The sequence below is a fragment of the Mesoplodon mirus genome (genome assembly GCF_964341445.2).
Source record: "Mesoplodon mirus genome assembly, chromosome: 3".
In the NCBI taxonomy this organism is placed as follows: domain Eukaryota; kingdom Metazoa; phylum Chordata; class Mammalia; order Artiodactyla; family Ziphiidae; genus Mesoplodon; species Mesoplodon mirus.
This window is the reverse complement of record NC_138978.1, coordinates 183470018-183486037: the sequence shown is the minus strand read 5'-3', so window position 1 is coordinate 183486037 and position 16020 is coordinate 183470018. Positions and strand designations below refer to the sequence as shown.

General features: G+C 54.4%; 3 pseudogenes across 3 annotated transcripts; all 3 read right to left on the bottom strand.

The window, feature by feature from the left end:
- Positions 1–1430: 1430 nt before the first annotated feature.
- LOC309800614 (Golgi-associated RAB2 interactor protein 4-like) lies at positions 1431–3568 on the bottom strand (annotated as a pseudogene). Its single transcript has one exon. The product of its transcript is annotated as a Golgi-associated RAB2 interactor protein 4-like (transcript).
- Positions 3569–7023: 3455 nt separating this feature from the next.
- On the bottom strand, positions 7024–9161 carry LOC309800328 (Golgi-associated RAB2 interactor protein 4-like; annotated as a pseudogene). Its single transcript has one exon. The product of its transcript is annotated as a Golgi-associated RAB2 interactor protein 4-like (transcript).
- A 3473-nt stretch (positions 9162–12634) lies between these two features.
- LOC309800873 (Golgi-associated RAB2 interactor protein 4-like) lies at positions 12635–14772 on the bottom strand (annotated as a pseudogene). The gene has a single exon. The product of its transcript is annotated as a Golgi-associated RAB2 interactor protein 4-like (transcript).
- Positions 14773–16020: the final 1248 nt, after the last annotated feature.

The following is a 16020-nucleotide window of genomic DNA, read 5'->3' as shown; positions in this document are numbered from 1 at the left end:
TATCTCAGGCTTGTCTGCTTGCTTCCTTCGCACACTACAGACAGGGCTTTGCATAGAGAAGTGGGCTGGTGGATCACTGTTCTGCAAAGATCCCATTGTGCGAAGGACAATGTGCGGATCCCATTACCTTCTCTGAGCCTCAGTGTTCTCATCTGTAAAATAGGCATATCGTTCCCTCTTTTCCTAATAGCCAAACAAGTGTTCTTGTACTTTACCTGAAATCAATGTAATTTAAAGATGCCAAGCCTTTCTGACATCATTTTTGTGCATAAATACAAGTGATGAAAAGAGAGAGGCATTGGCAATAACTTCCTCACAACTGCCACGGTGATCGTAGGACCATCCTGATTTCAGAGTGAGTAAAATGTGAAAAATACAACACCTGTGTACCTACCATCTTGCTTAAGAGACAGAACAATTCCCAGCAGCACTAACAGCCTTGTGTCAACCTCCTTGACCTAGCCTTTCCACCCTAGAGAAAACTGTCCTCAAGTTTGTGTTTACTCTTCCCTCATTTTTAGCTACCGTTGTTTTTAAACATGTACCCTATGCAATCCATTGTTTGAGCTTGTTTCAGAATGGTTCCATGAGTGGAACTGTATCCCATTCTTTGGATGTTTTTAAAAATCATGAGAAGTTGATCTATGCTAATGGGTGTAGCTCATTTATGTTTCACTATTGAATATTCCAGTCTCTTCATATCCTGCTGTATTAATTCTGCTGATGGAAATTTGGGCTGTTTCCCGTGTTTTGCTGTTAAGTTATTTTTGCCCTAAACATTCTCAGAGTTGTTTCTTAGAACATGTGTGTTTCTCCAGGGTATATACCTGGGCAGGGAACGGCTAAGTCTAGATGAGAGTGCTTGCTGTTCTGACTGCTAGCTAATACTGCCACCCTTATTTCTGTCCACTGAATAGCCCGAGGGGCCGTGAGTCCTGTTCTGGCTCTGTTTACAGACCTTCCGGGGGAATAAGCGTTTATACAAAGAATAGGGGGGGGGGATTCCCTGGCGGCGCAGTGGTTGAGAGTCCACCTGCCGATGCAGGGAACATGAGTTCGTGCCCCGGTCCTGGAAGATCCCACATGCCGCGCAGCGGCTGGGCCCGTGAGCCATGGCCGCTGGGCCTGCGCGTCCGGAGCCTGTGCTCCGCGATGGGAGAGGCCACAACAGTGAGTGGCCCGTGTACCGCAAAAAAAAAAAAAAAAAAAAAAAAAAAGAATAGGGGGATAGTGAAAGAGAGCTTCCCAGACCATAGTCTGACTTTGAGCCATGGCTCTGAGGGGCAAAGCCACAAAGGAGTCGAAGCCAGATGGAGCACTGCTGTTGGCGCTGAGCATGTGTGTGAGGTGGGGCTGCCCTTGCCTGGACACTGGGTCTCAGACTGTGGCACAGCTGACATCACAGAATCCACTGTGAGGCTACGGCTGGGCTTCGGGACCTAGAAATTCAGACAAAACACTGCATGCATTCTCAGAGTGTATGGTTTTTTATTTAAATTGCAGTAAGGAAGCTGAAATGGGCTCTCCAGGGGTATTTCCCAGAGCCCTGGTCCCCTTTGCAGCTCCCAGCTCTAGGTCCTATTGATGGCCTTCAACGGTCACTGGCTCCATGGTCTAAGATGTCACACCAGCGATATCCAGCCCCTGGCCACTCTCTGCTGTCTCTGGGATGGCCTCCATTCGGGTCCCTTGCACTGGCTTCGCCAGGATGCTCCCATGTTTATTTCATGATGAGGCCACTGTCTTTCTGGTAAGTCTGGCTCTCATGTTCCTGAAGAAAGCGCTGATCCTGCTGAGTCTCTTGCTGGTGGGACCTGAACGCGCTGGAGATGTGCTCCTGCCCGATTTGTGCGAGGTCTTGGACTCACTGGTGATGGGAGCACGGTTGATGCCTTTGGGAGCAGTGCCCTGCTCGCTGCCCCCCGGGCTGCCGTGGCCTTTGGCCTTTTGGTCATCTCTAGTGGCTCTGCGGCCGCCTGAGCACGGGCCAGCTGCTTTGGGGATGGTCTTGCTCCCCGCTGCCTCCTGGTGGCTTTCCACGGAACTGCAGAGCGAGGGGCTCGTAAGAGCTCTGTCCTCTCCCCAGTGCTCCCTCCTCTCCCTTCTTCCCTTGCGGGCCTGGGACACTCTCTGTGAGCTGCCATCCTGTTCGCTCACTTTGCCTTCCTGTGGCAAGCTTGAGACGAGGGTCCCCTCATCCTCCCTGTCGGCTCTTCCTTTGACAGTCTTGCTGGTAGGTTCTGCTCCGACCACAGTCATGCCGGCCCCTGCGGAGAGGCTGGTGGACGTGCTGGAAGCATACTGTGAATTGTTCTCAGCACCTGCCAAGGCCGTTTTCCCGCTCCTCAGGGATGTTCTGGCAGTGTCCCCAGTGGCTATGGTGGTTTCGCTTCCTCCGGGCCCGTCGCTGGCTGTGGCTGCTATGGCCGTGCTCCGCTCTTCAGCGGCAGGAGACTTGATCACTGCCGTGCTCAAAGCACCCGCTGCGGTGCCTCCTGCCACCCGTGCTGTCTCCACCTTTGTCGTTGACTGCGATGCTGACGCTTTGTCAAGCCGTGTAGTAGGCTGTGCTTTCGCAGTGGCCACATCGGGCATGGTGTCGGGCTGGTGGGAGTCCAGTTGGATTCCGTGCCCCCCAGCAGAAGCTGCAGGCGTGGCCCCGGCCACCTCAGGGCACGTGTGGAAGCTGCTGACGCTCACCTGGTCCCGATGCCCCTTTCCTTGGAAATCCTCCACAGCCGGGCTCCTCCCGTCCTGCTCCTCCTCGAGCACAGGCATGCAGGTCATGTCCCAGACGGGAACGGCATAGGTGTGGCTTTCGCTGTCCACTGGTGGTCGCAGGAGGTCAATGAGCTGTTCCCACTCGGCGAAGAGGTCTTCCCGCGCGTCCAGCGGGGGACACAGCTGCAGGTAGAAGCAGCGGCCAGTGGCAAGCTTCACGCGCAGCTGTTGCTTCTCACGATTGTGAGTGGAGATCCTCACGAAGTCCAAGGGAAGGAGCCTGGTGAGCTCTAAGGTCTTTGCAGCCTTGTGGCTCTTCCCCTTGGTGGCCTGGCTGCGCTCGGCGTGCTTTTCACAGCCGGTGGCCCGTCGGGCCAGCAGCATGATGTCTGGGAGTGGGAGGACGGGGCTGCTGGATGTGATGCCCATGGTCACCATGCCGCCCCAGTTGTGCACGTCAATCGCGTCTCCCCTCTTCGTGACCTGGATAAAGTCGCTCTCGAATACGGCTGCGCACTTGAATATGTCGTATTCGCCCTTGTGCAGTTGCCGCTGCAGCTTCCCCGTGGTGGTGTGGAACAGGTCCACCCAGGTGCTGCTCCGGGCCGTGTGATACGGGAGCAGAGAGTCCCCACTCATGGCTGTCTTTGATCCCGACAGGCAGCGCGGTGAAGGCGGGTCCCTGGCTCCTCCCTCCCTCGGCCTCACGGGCAGAAGAGCGAGCTGCGACGCTCCTGCGGCACACAGGCGGCCCCACGGCAGGTCTTCCAAGCCCGCCCCACAGGCCCCCACGTTTGCCTCAGGGTCTCCCAGAGGCAGGGGTGTGGGTAGGGGCACAGATGATCCCAGCGGGGACGCTGCAGGGCGCCTGGAGCCCAGGCTGAATCTCTTCAAGTGTGTCGAGAGCTATGGTAGGCTGCCCTCCGCCTCACCTCACTTCTGCTTCTGGGTTTTTATCTCCCCAAGAGGCTGTGGTGAACTTCCGTCCTAGTGAGAGAAGTAACCACTTTCTCAGCCTAACCCCCTGGCACAGCCTATTTATCCTCTGATGCCCTTTGTGACGTATCACGGTCGCAAAGCCCTTTGCCTCATCCCCCAGCTGCCCCCTCAGGGCAGGGCCCCCATCCTCTCCCAAACACCCCATTGCCCCCGCGGAGGACAGGCCCATCCTGCCAGGGACTCAGGTGCGTTACCAAAATAAAAATGTCTTCAACTGGGAAAGTTTTGTGTGGGTCCTTTTTCTTTGCCTCCCCCAAATTCAGCTACTGGGTGGAATCGATAGGAATGTAAGACGCTGGGCTCAATTGGAACCATTTCAGCTCATGGTTTAATTGTATTGAATAAGGCAGAGTTGGCAGTGGCGATCCTTAGTGTGTCCTTTCATAAAATCTCAGGAAACGTGGACGATGGTGAGTGCCAATTCCCCTGTGAAGCCTTCCCTAACCCATAACTCCTTCCCATGCCCCAGAAGCCCTCCTCTGAATAGATCCCGTCCCCAAACACACGTCTCTCATTGTATCTGTCCCTCAGAGTTGTGATCATTACTCGTGCTGGCCTGTCTCCTCCACCATCTGTGCACCTCTGTGCGGGACCGGGGTGGCACACTGTCTGAAAGTTGTTGCACTGAGGTAGCTCCCTCTCTGCACCATCACCTCCCAGCTTGAGCAAGTCCTTTAAATGCTCTGAACTTCCGTTTGCTTATCTGCAAAACGGAAAGACGTGAGAATCGGAAGGGGGCACACATATTCAAGAACTTTATAAACAGCTAGGGGCTATGCACGTGTTTTGTTTTTTTTTTTTTTTCCTGTAAATTTATTTTATTATTTATTTTTGGCTTCTCTTGTTGGGGAGCACGGGCTCTAGGCGTGCGGGCTTCGGCGGTTGTGGCTCGCGGGCTCTAGAGCACAGGCTCAGTAGTTGTGGCGCACGGGCTTAGTTGCTCCGTGGCATGTGGGATCTTCCTGGACCAGGGCTCGAACCCGTGTCCCCTGCGTCGGCAGGCGGATTCTTAACCACTGCGCCACCAGGGCAGTCCCTATGCACGTGTTTGTAATGCATTTTCTTCCTTCAGACTAGTGTTTCCCTGCACTTGCCTGTGTGGAAATCATAAGATCAAAGGAGTGTGATGTGATCTTTTTGTAATTTCTCCTCCTTGGGTCCAAGGAAAAGCTGGTGGAGAGTAAACCGTTAATTGTGTCTCCCTGCAGCTCCTAGTCTTGTCGGAAACTCTGGGTTAATTCTGGGGTCAGGAACCTTGTTTGGCCAGGGGAAAGAGTGCAGATGTGTAGGTCCTGGGCTGTCTCCATTTCTCATCAGTGCTCCCCACCAAGTGCCCATCATTCCGTCCACCAACAGAAGAGACCTCTCCCCACCCTCCCGTGATGAGGTCTGTGGAAGTCACAAACTGAAGGTCCAATCAACAAGGATGCTCTGACCTAACAAATACTCTCCCTCATGTGAGCTTTAAGGATTTGGTTTTGGAGCCCCAGAAGAAAAAAGTTCCTGCAGATTTGGTGTGGAGAAACCCTTCTGAGCAGGGCATTCAAAAGTTTAATTAGTGTCCGGAGGAGGACTGGATGCTGGACGTTCCAGGAGTGAACGCTGGAATTTCAGGTGGGAGCCTGTTTCTGGCTGCAGCCCGGGTCATGCCAGAGGCTAGAGGTAGAAGCCTGGGAGCCAGACACAGCTCAAGGGTGGAATGGATGCTCTCCAGATAAGGCCAGCTAAGAGCTGTGAGCTCACTGAAGTTCGAAAGCCGGCTCCCAGCCCCCACCCCTCCCTCCCCTCAATCTAGTAAAAATGGATGCTCATCTCTGTAGCTTTGGAACATGATGGTAAGAATGCTGGTGCCTCGGGTTCCTGTGCTGGTCCTATCTCAGGCTTGTCTGCTTGCTTCCTTCGCACACTACAGACAGGGCTTTGCATAGAGAAGTGGGCTGGTGGATCACTGTTCTGCAAAGATCCCATTGTGCGAAGGACAATGTGCGGATCCCATTACCTTCTCTGAGCCTCAGTGTTCTCATCTGTAAAATAGGCATATCGTTCCCTCTTTTCCTAATAGCCAAACAAGTGTTCTTGTACTTTACCTGAAATCAATGTAATTTAAAGATGCCAAGCCTTTCTGACATCATTTTTGTGCATAAATACAAGTGATGAAAAGAGAGAGGCATTGGCAATAACTTCCTCACAACTGCCACGGTGATCGTAGGACCATCCTGATTTCAGAGTGAGTAAAATGTGAAAAATACAACACCTGTGTACCTACCATCTTGCTTAAGAGACAGAACAATTCCCAGCAGCACTAACAGCCTTGTGTCAACCTCCTTGACCTAGCCTTTCCACCCTAGAGAAAACTGTCCTCAAGTTTGTGTTTACTCTTCCCTCATTTTTAGCTACCGTTGTTTTTAAACATGTACCCTATGCAATCCATTGTTTGAGCTTGTTTCAGAATGGTTCCATGAGTGGAACTGTATCCCATTCTTTGGATGTTTTTAAAAATCATGAGAAGTTGATCTATGCTAATGGGTGTAGCTCATTTATGTTTCACTATTGAATATTCCAGTCTCTTCATATCCTGCTGTATTAATTCTGCTGATGGAAATTTGGGCTGTTTCCCGTGTTTTGCTGTTAAGTTATTTTTGCCCTAAACATTCTCAGAGTTGTTTCTTAGAACATGTGTGTTTCTCCAGGGTATATACCTGGGCAGGGAACGGCTAAGTCTAGATGAGAGTGCTTGCTGTTCTGACTGCTAGCTAATACTGCCACCCTTATTTCTGTCCACTGAATAGCCCGAGGGGCCGTGAGTCCTGTTCTGGCTCTGTTTACAGACCTTCCGGGGGAATAAGCGTTTATACAAAGAATAGGGGGGGGGGGATTCCCTGGCGGCGCAGTGGTTGAGAGTCCACCTGCCGATGCAGGGAACATGAGTTCGTGCCCCGGTCCTGGAAGATCCCACATGCCGCGCAGCGGCTGGGCCCGTGAGCCATGGCCGCTGGGCCTGCGCGTCCGGAGCCTGTGCTCCGCGATGGGAGAGGCCACAACAGTGAGTGGCCCGTGTACCGCAAAAAAAAAAAAAAAAAAAAAAAAAAAGAATAGGGGGATAGTGAAAGAGAGCTTCCCAGACCATAGTCTGACTTTGAGCCATGGCTCTGAGGGGCAAAGCCACAAAGGAGTCGAAGCCAGATGGAGCACTGCTGTTGGCGCTGAGCATGTGTGTGAGGTGGGGCTGCCCTTGCCTGGACACTGGGTCTCAGACTGTGGCACAGCTGACATCACAGAATCCACTGTGAGGCTACGGCTGGGCTTCGGGACCTAGAAATTCAGACAAAACACTGCATGCATTCTCAGAGTGTATGGTTTTTTATTTAAATTGCAGTAAGGAAGCTGAAATGGGCTCTCCAGGGGTATTTCCCAGAGCCCTGGTCCCCTTTGCAGCTCCCAGCTCTAGGTCCTATTGATGGCCTTCAACGGTCACTGGCTCCATGGTCTAAGATGTCACACCAGCGATATCCAGCCCCTGGCCACTCTCTGCTGTCTCTGGGATGGCCTCCATTCGGGTCCCTTGCACTGGCTTCGCCAGGATGCTCCCATGTTTATTTCATGATGAGGCCACTGTCTTTCTGGTAAGTCTGGCTCTCATGTTCCTGAAGAAAGCGCTGATCCTGCTGAGTCTCTTGCTGGTGGGACCTGAACGCGCTGGAGATGTGCTCCTGCCCGATTTGTGCGAGGTCTTGGACTCACTGGTGATGGGAGCACGGTTGATGCCTTTGGGAGCAGTGCCCTGCTCGCTGCCCCCCGGGCTGCCGTGGCCTTTGGCCTTTTGGTCATCTCTAGTGGCTCTGCGGCCGCCTGAGCACGGGCCAGCTGCTTTGGGGATGGTCTTGCTCCCCGCTGCCTCCTGGTGGCTTTCCACGGAACTGCAGAGCGAGGGGCTCGTAAGAGCTCTGTCCTCTCCCCAGTGCTCCCTCCTCTCCCTTCTTCCCTTGCGGGCCTGGGACACTCTCTGTGAGCTGCCATCCTGTTCGCTCACTTTGCCTTCCTGTGGCAAGCTTGAGACGAGGGTCCCTTCATCCTCCCTGTCGGCTCTTCCTTTGACAGTCTTGCTGGTAGGTTCTGCTCCGACCACAGTCATGCCGGCCCCTGCGGAGAGGCTGGTGGACGTGCTGGAAGCATACTGTGAATTGTTCTCAGCACCTGCCAAGGCCGTTTTCCCGCTCCTCAGGGATGTTCTGGCAGTGTCCCCAGTGGCTATGGTGGTTTCGCTTCCTCCGGGCCCGTCGCTGGCTGTGGCTGCTATGGCCGTGCTCCGCTCTTCAGCGGCAGGAGACTTGATCACTGCCGTGCTCAAAGCACCCGCTGCGGTGCCTCCTGCCACCCGTGCTGTCTCCACCTTTGTCGTTGACTGCGATGCTGACGCTTTGTCAAGCCGTGTAGTAGGCTGTGCTTTCGCAGTGGCCACATCGGGCATGGTGTCGGGCTGGTGGGAGTCCAGTTGGATTCCGTGCCCCCCAGCAGAAGCTGCAGGCGTGGCCCCGGCCACCTCAGGGCACGTGTGGAAGCTGCTGACGCTCACCTGGTCCCGATGCCCCTTTCCTTGGAAATCCTCCACAGCCGGGCTCCTCCCGTCCTGCTCCTCCTCGAGCACAGGCATGCAGGTCATGTCCCAGACGGGAACGGCATAGGTGTGGCTTTCGCTGTCCACTGGTGGTCGCAGGAGGTCAATGAGCTGTTCCCACTCGGCGAAGAGGTCTTCCCGCGCGTCCAGCGGGGGACACAGCTGCAGGTAGAAGCAGCGGCCAGTGGCAAGCTTCACGCGCAGCTGTTGCTTCTCACGATTGTGAGTGGAGATCCTCACGAAGTCCAAGGGAAGGAGCCTGGTGAGCTCTAAGGTCTTTGCAGCCTTGTGGCTCTTCCCCTTGGTGGCCTGGCTGCGCTCGGCGTGCTTTTCACAGCCGGTGGCCCGTCGGGCCAGCAGCATGATGTCTGGGAGTGGGAGGACGGGGCTGCTGGATGTGATGCCCATGGTCACCATGCCGCCCCAGTTGTGCACGTCAATCGCGTCTCCCCTCTTCGTGACCTGGATAAAGTCGCTCTCGAATACGGCTGCGCACTTGAATATGTCGTATTCGCCCTTGTGCAGTTGCCGCTGCAGCTTCCCCGTGGTGGTGTGGAACAGGTCCACCCAGGTGCTGCTCCGGGCCGTGTGATACGGGAGCAGAGAGTCCCCACTCATGGCTGTCTTTGATCCCGACAGGCAGCGCGGTGAAGGCGGGTCCCTGGCTCCTCCCTCCCTCGGCCTCACGGGCAGAAGAGCGAGCTGCGACGCTCCTGCGGCACACAGGCGGCCCCACGGCAGGTCTTCCAAGCCCGCCCCACAGGCCCCCACGTTTGCCTCAGGGTCTCCCAGAGGCAGGGGTGTGGGTAGGGGCACAGATGATCCCAGCGGGGACGCTGCAGGGCGCCTGGAGCCCAGGCTGAATCTCTTCAAGTGTGTCGAGAGCTATGGTAGGCTGCCCTCCGCCTCACCTCACTTCTGCTTCTGGGTTTTTATCTCCCCAAGAGGCTGTGGTGAACTTCCGTCCTAGTGAGAGAAGTAACCACTTTCTCAGCCTAACCCCCTGGCACAGCCTATTTATCCTCTGATGCCCTTTGTGACGTATCACGGTCCCAAAGCCCTTTGTGACGTATCACGGTCGCAAAGCCCTTTGCCTCATCCCCCAGCTGCCCCCTCAGGGCAGGGCCCCCATCCTCTCCCAAACACCCCATTGCCCCCGCGGAGGACAGGCCCATCCTGCCAGGGACTCAGGTGCGTTACCAAAATAAAAATGTCTTCAACTGGGAAAGTTTTGTGTGGGTCCTTTTTCTTTGCCTCCCCCAAATTCAGCTACTGGGTGGAATCGATAGGAATGTAAGACGCTGGGCTCAATTGGAACCATTTCAGCTCATGGTTTAATTGTATTGAATAAGGCAGAGTTGGCAGTGGCGATCCTTAGTGTGTCCTTTCATAAAATCTCAGGAAACGTGGACGATGGTGAGTGCCAATTCCCCTGTGAAGCCTTCCCTAACCCATAACTCCTTCCCATGCCCCAGAAGCCCTCCTCTGAATAGATCCCGTCCCCAAACACACGTCTCTCATTGTATCTGTCCCTCAGAGTTGTGATCATTACTCGTGCTGGCCTGTCTCCTCCACCATCTGTGCACCTCTGTGCGGGACCGGGGTGGCACACTGTCTGAAAGTTGTTGCACTGAGGTAGCTCCCTCTCTGCACCATCACCTCCCAGCTTGAGCAAGTCCTTTAAATGCTCTGAACTTCCGTTTGCTTATCTGCAAAACGGAAAGACGTGAGAATCGGAAGGGGGCACACATATTCAAGAACTTTATAAACAGCTAGGGGCTATGCACGTGTTTTGTTTTTGGTTTTTTTTCCTGTAAATTTATTTTATTATTTATTTTTGGCTTCTCTTGTTGGGGAGCACGGGCTCTAGGCGTGCGGGCTTCGGCGGTTGTGGCTCGCGGGCTCTAGAGCACAGGCTCAGTAGTTGTGGCGCACGGGCTTAGTTGCTCCGTGGCATGTGGGATCTTCCTGGACCAGGGCTCGAACCCGTGTCCCCTGCGTCGGCAGGCGGATTCTTAACCACTGCGCCACCAGGGCAGTCCCTATGCACGTGTTTGTAATGCATTTTCTTCCTTCAGACTAGTGTTTCCCTGCACTTGCCTGTGTGGAAATCATAAGATCAAAGGAGTGTGATGTGATCTTTTTGTAATTTCTCCTCCTTGGGTCCAAGGAAAAGCTGGTGGAGAGTAAACCGTTAATTGTGTCTCCCTGCAGCTCCTAGTCTTGTCGGAAACTCTGGGTTAATTCTGGGGTCAGGAACCTTGTTTGGCCAGGGGAAAGAGTGCAGATGTGTAGGTCCTGGGCTGTCTCCATTTCTCATCAGTGCTCCCCACCAAGTGCCCATCATTCCGTCCACCAACAGAAGAGACCTCTCCCCACCCTCCCGTGATGAGGTCTGTGGAAGTCACAAACTGAAGGTCCAATCAACAAGGATGCTCTGACCTAACAAATACTCTCCCTCATGTGAGCTTTAAGGATTTGGTTTTGGAGCCCCAGAAGAAAAAAGTTCCTGCAGATTTGGTGTGGAGAAACCCTTCTGAGCAGGGCATTCAAAAGTTTAATTAGTGTCCGGAGGAGGACTGGATGCTGGACGTTCCAGGAGTGAACGCTGGAATTTCAGGTGGGAGCCTGTTTCTGGCTGCAGCCCGGGTCATGCCAGAGGCTAGAGGTAGAAGCCTGGGAGCCAGACACAGCTCAAGGGTGGAATGGATGCTCTCCAGATAAGGCCAGCTAAGAGCTGTGAGCTCACTGAAGTTCGAAAGCCGGCTCCCAGCCCCCACCCCTCCCTCCCCTCAATCTAGTAAAAATGGATGCTCATCTCTGTAGCTTTGGAACATGATGGTAAGAATGCTGGTGCCTCGGGTTCCTGTGCTGGTCCTATCTCAGGCTTGTCTGCTTGCTTCCTTCGCACACTACAGACAGGGCTTTGCATAGAGAAGTGGGCTGGTGGATCACTGTTCTGCAAAGATCCCATTGTGCGACTGGAGCAGGTTACCTTCTCTGAGCCTCAGTGTTCTCATCTGTAAAATAGGCATATCGTTCCCTCTTTTCCTAATAGCCAAACAAGTGTTCTTGTACTTTACCTGAAATCAATGTAATTTAAAGATGCTAAGCCTTTCTGACATCATTTTTGTGCATAAATACAAGTGATGAAAAGAGAGAGGCATTGGCAATAACTTCCTCACAACTGCCACGGTGATCGTAGGACCATCCTGATTTCAGAGTGAGTAAAATGTGAAAAATACAACACCTGTGTACCTACCATCTTGCTTAAGAGACAGAACAATTCCCAGCAGCACTAACAGCCTTGTGTCAACCTCCTTGACCTAGCCTTTCCACCCTAGAGAAAACTGTCCTCAAGTTTGTGTTTACTCTTCCCTCATTTTTAGCTACCGTTGTTTTTAAACATGTACCCTATGCAATCCATTGTTTGAGCTTGTTTCAGAATGGTTCCATGAGTGGAACTGTATCCCATTCTTTGGATGTTTTTAAAAATCATGAGAAGTTGATCTATGCTAATGGGTGTAGCTCATTTATGTTTCACTATTGAATATTCCAGTCTCTTCATATCCTGCTGTATTAATTCTGCTGATGGAAATTTGGGCTGTTTCCCGTGTTTTGCTGTTAAGTTATTTTTGCCCTAAACATTCTCAGAGTTGTTTCTTAGAACATGTGTGTTTCTCCAGGGTATATACCTGGGCAGGGAACGGCTAAGTCTAGATGAGAGTGCTTGCTGTTCTGACTGCTAGCTAATACTGCCACCCTTATTTCTGTCCACTGAATAGCCCGAGGGGCCGTGAGTCCTGTTCTGGCTCTGTTTACAGACCTTCCGGGGGAATAAGCGTTTATACAAAGAATAGGGGGGGGGGGATTCCCTGGCGGCGCAGTGGTTGAGAGTCCACCTGCCGATGCAGGGAACATGAGTTCGTGCCCCGGTCCTGGAAGATCCCACATGCCGCGCAGCGGCTGGGCCCGTGAGCCATGGCCGCTGGGCCTGCGCGTCCGGAGCCTGTGCTCCGCGATGGGAGAGGCCACAACAGTGAGTGGCCCGTGTACCGCAAAAAAAAAAAAAAAAAAAAAAAAAAAGAATAGGGGGATAGTGAAAGAGAGCTTCCCAGACCATAGTCTGACTTTGAGCCATGGCTCTGAGGGGCAAAGCCACAAAGGAGTCGAAGCCAGATGGAGCACTGCTGTTGGCGCTGAGCATGTGTGTGAGGTGGGGCTGCCCTTGCCTGGACACTGGGTCTCAGACTGTGGCACAGCTGACATCACAGAATCCACTGTGAGGCTACGGCTGGGCTTCGGGACCTAGAAATTCAGACAAAACACTGCATGCATTCTCAGAGTGTATGGTTTTTTATTTAAATTGCAGTAAGGAAGCTGAAATGGGCTCTCCAGGGGTATTTCCCAGAGCCCTGGTCCCCTTTGCAGCTCCCAGCTCTAGGTCCTATTGATGGCCTTCAACGGTCACTGGCTCCATGGTCTAAGATGTCACACCAGCGATATCCAGCCCCTGGCCACTCTCTGCTGTCTCTGGGATGGCCTCCATTCGGGTCCCTTGCACTGGCTTCGCCAGGATGCTCCCATGTTTATTTCATGATGAGGCCACTGTCTTTCTGGTAAGTCTGGCTCTCATGTTCCTGAAGAAAGCGCTGATCCTGCTGAGTCTCTTGCTGGTGGGACCTGAACGCGCTGGAGATGTGCTCCTGCCCGATTTGTGCGAGGTCTTGGACTCACTGGTGATGGGAGCACGGTTGATGCCTTTGGGAGCAGTGCCCTGCTCGCTGCCCCCCGGGCTGCCGTGGCCTTTGGCCTTTTGGTCATCTCTAGTGGCTCTGCGGCCGCCTGAGCACGGGCCAGCTGCTTTGGGGATGGTCTTGCTCCCCGCTGCCTCCTGGTGGCTTTCCACGGAACTGCAGAGCGAGGGGCTCGTAAGAGCTCTGTCCTCTCCCCAGTGCTCCCTCCTCTCCCTTCTTCCCTTGCGGGCCTGGGACACTCTCTGTGAGCTGCCATCCTGTTCGCTCACTTTGCCTTCCTGTGGCAAGCTTGAGACGAGGGTCCCCTCATCCTCCCTGTCGGCTCTTCCTTTGACAGTCTTGCTGGTAGGTTCTGCTCCGACCACAGTCATGCCGGCCCCTGCGGAGAGGCTGGTGGACGTGCTGGAAGCATACTGTGAATTGTTCTCAGCACCTGCCAAGGCCGTTTTCCCGCTCCTCAGGGATGTTCTGGCAGTGTCCCCAGTGGCTATGGTGGTTTCGCTTCCTCCGGGCCCGTCGCTGGCTGTGGCTGCTATGGCCGTGCTCCGCTCTTCAGCGGCAGGAGACTTGATCACTGCCGTGCTCAAAGCACCCGCTGCGGTGCCTCCTGCCACCCGTGCTGTCTCCACCTTTGTCGTTGACTGCGATGCTGACGCTTTGTCAAGCCGTGTAGTAGGCTGTGCTTTCGCAGTGGCCACATCGGGCATGGTGTCGGGCTGGTGGGAGTCCAGTTGGATTCCGTGCCCCCCAGCAGAAGCTGCAGGCGTGGCCCCGGCCACCTCAGGGCACGTGTGGAAGCTGCTGACGCTCACCTGGTCCCGATGCCCCTTTCCTTGGAAATCCTCCACAGCCGGGCTCCTCCCGTCCTGCTCCTCCTCGAGCACAGGCATGCAGGTCATGTCCCAGACGGGAACGGCATAGGTGTGGCTTTCGCTGTCCACTGGTGGTCGCAGGAGGTCAATGAGCTGTTCCCACTCGGCGAAGAGGTCTTCCCGCGCGTCCAGCGGGGGACACAGCTGCAGGTAGAAGCAGCGGCCAGTGGCAAGCTTCACGCGCAGCTGTTGCTTCTCACGATTGTGAGTGGAGATCCTCACGAAGTCCAAGGGAAGGAGCCTGGTGAGCTCTAAGGTCTTTGCAGCCTTGTGGCTCTTCCCCTTGGTGGCCTGGCTGCGCTCGGCGTGCTTTTCACAGCCGGTGGCCCGTCGGGCCAGCAGCATGATGTCTGGGAGTGGGAGGACGGGGCTGCTGGATGTGATGCCCATGGTCACCATGCCGCCCCAGTTGTGCACGTCAATCGCGTCTCCCCTCTTCGTGACCTGGATAAAGTCGCTCTCGAATACGGCTGCGCACTTGAATATGTCGTATTCGCCCTTGTGCAGTTGCCGCTGCAGCTTCCCCGTGGTGGTGTGGAACAGGTCCACCCAGGTGCTGCTCCGGGCCGTGTGATACGGGAGCAGAGAGTCCCCACTCATGGCTGTCTTTGATCCCGACAGGCAGCGCGGTGAAGGCGGGTCCCTGGCTCCTCCCTCCCTCGGCCTCACGGGCAGAAGAGCGAGCTGCGACGCTCCTGCGGCACACAGGCGGCCCCACGGCAGGTCTTCCAAGCCCGCCCCACAGGCCCCCACGTTTGCCTCAGGGTCTCCCAGAGGCAGGGGTGTGGGTAGGGGCACAGATGATCCCAGCGGGGACGCTGCAGGGCGCCTGGAGCCCAGGCTGAATCTCTTCAAGTGTGTCGAGAGCTATGGTAGGCTGCCCTCCGCCTCACCTCACTTCTGCTTCTGGGTTTTTATCTCCCCAAGAGGCTGTGGTGAACTTCCGTCCTAGTGAGAGAAGTAACCACTTTCTCAGCCTAACCCCCTGGCACAGCCTATTTATCCTCTGATGCCCTTTGTGACGTATCACGGTCGCAAAGCCCTTTGCCTCATCCCCCAGCTGCCCCCTCAGGGCAGGGCCCCCATCCTCTCCCAAACACCCCATTGCCCCCGCGGAGGACAGGCCCATCCTGCCAGGGACTCAGGTGCGTTACCAAAATAAAAATGTCTTCAACTGGGAAAGTTTTGTGTGGGTCCTTTTTCTTTGCCTCCCCCAAATTCAGCTACTGGGTGGAATCGATAGGAATGTAAGACGCTGGGCTCAATTGGAACCATTTCAGCTCATGGTTTAATTGTATTGAATAAGGCAGAGTTGGCAGTGGCGATCCTTAGTGTGTCCTTTCATAAAATCTCAGGAAACGTGGACGATGGTGAGTGCCAATTCCCCTGTGAAGCCTTCCCTAACCCATAACTCCTTCCCATGCCCCAGAAGCCCTCCTCTGAATAGATCCCGTCCCCAAACACACGTCTCTCATTGTATCTGTCCCTCAGAGTTGTGATCATTACTCGTGCTGGCCTGTCTCCTCCACCATCTGTGCACCTCTGTGCGGGACCGGGGTGGCACACTGTCTGAAAGTTGTTGCACTGAGGTAGCTCCCTCTCTGCACCATCACCTCCCAGCTTGAGCAAGTCCTTTAAATGCTCTGAACTTCCGTTTGCTTATCTGCAAAACGGAAAGACGTGAGAATCGGAAGGGGGCACACATATTCAAGAACTTTATAAACAGCTAGGGGCTATGCACGTGTTTTGTTTTTGTTTTTTTTTCCTGTAAATTTATTTTATTATTTATTTTTGGCTTCTCTTGTTGGGGAGCACGGGCTCTAGGCGTGCGGGCTTCGGCGGTTGTGGCTCGCGGGCTCTAGAGCACAGGCTCAGTAGTTGTGGCGCACGGGCTTAGTTGCTCCGTGGCATGTGGGATCTTCCTGGACCAGGGCTCGAACCCGTGTCCCCTGCGTCGGCAGGCGGATTCTTAACCACTGCGCCACCAGGGCAGTCCCTATGCACGTGTTTGTAATGCATTTTCTTCCTTCAGACTAGTGTTTCCCTGCACTTGCCT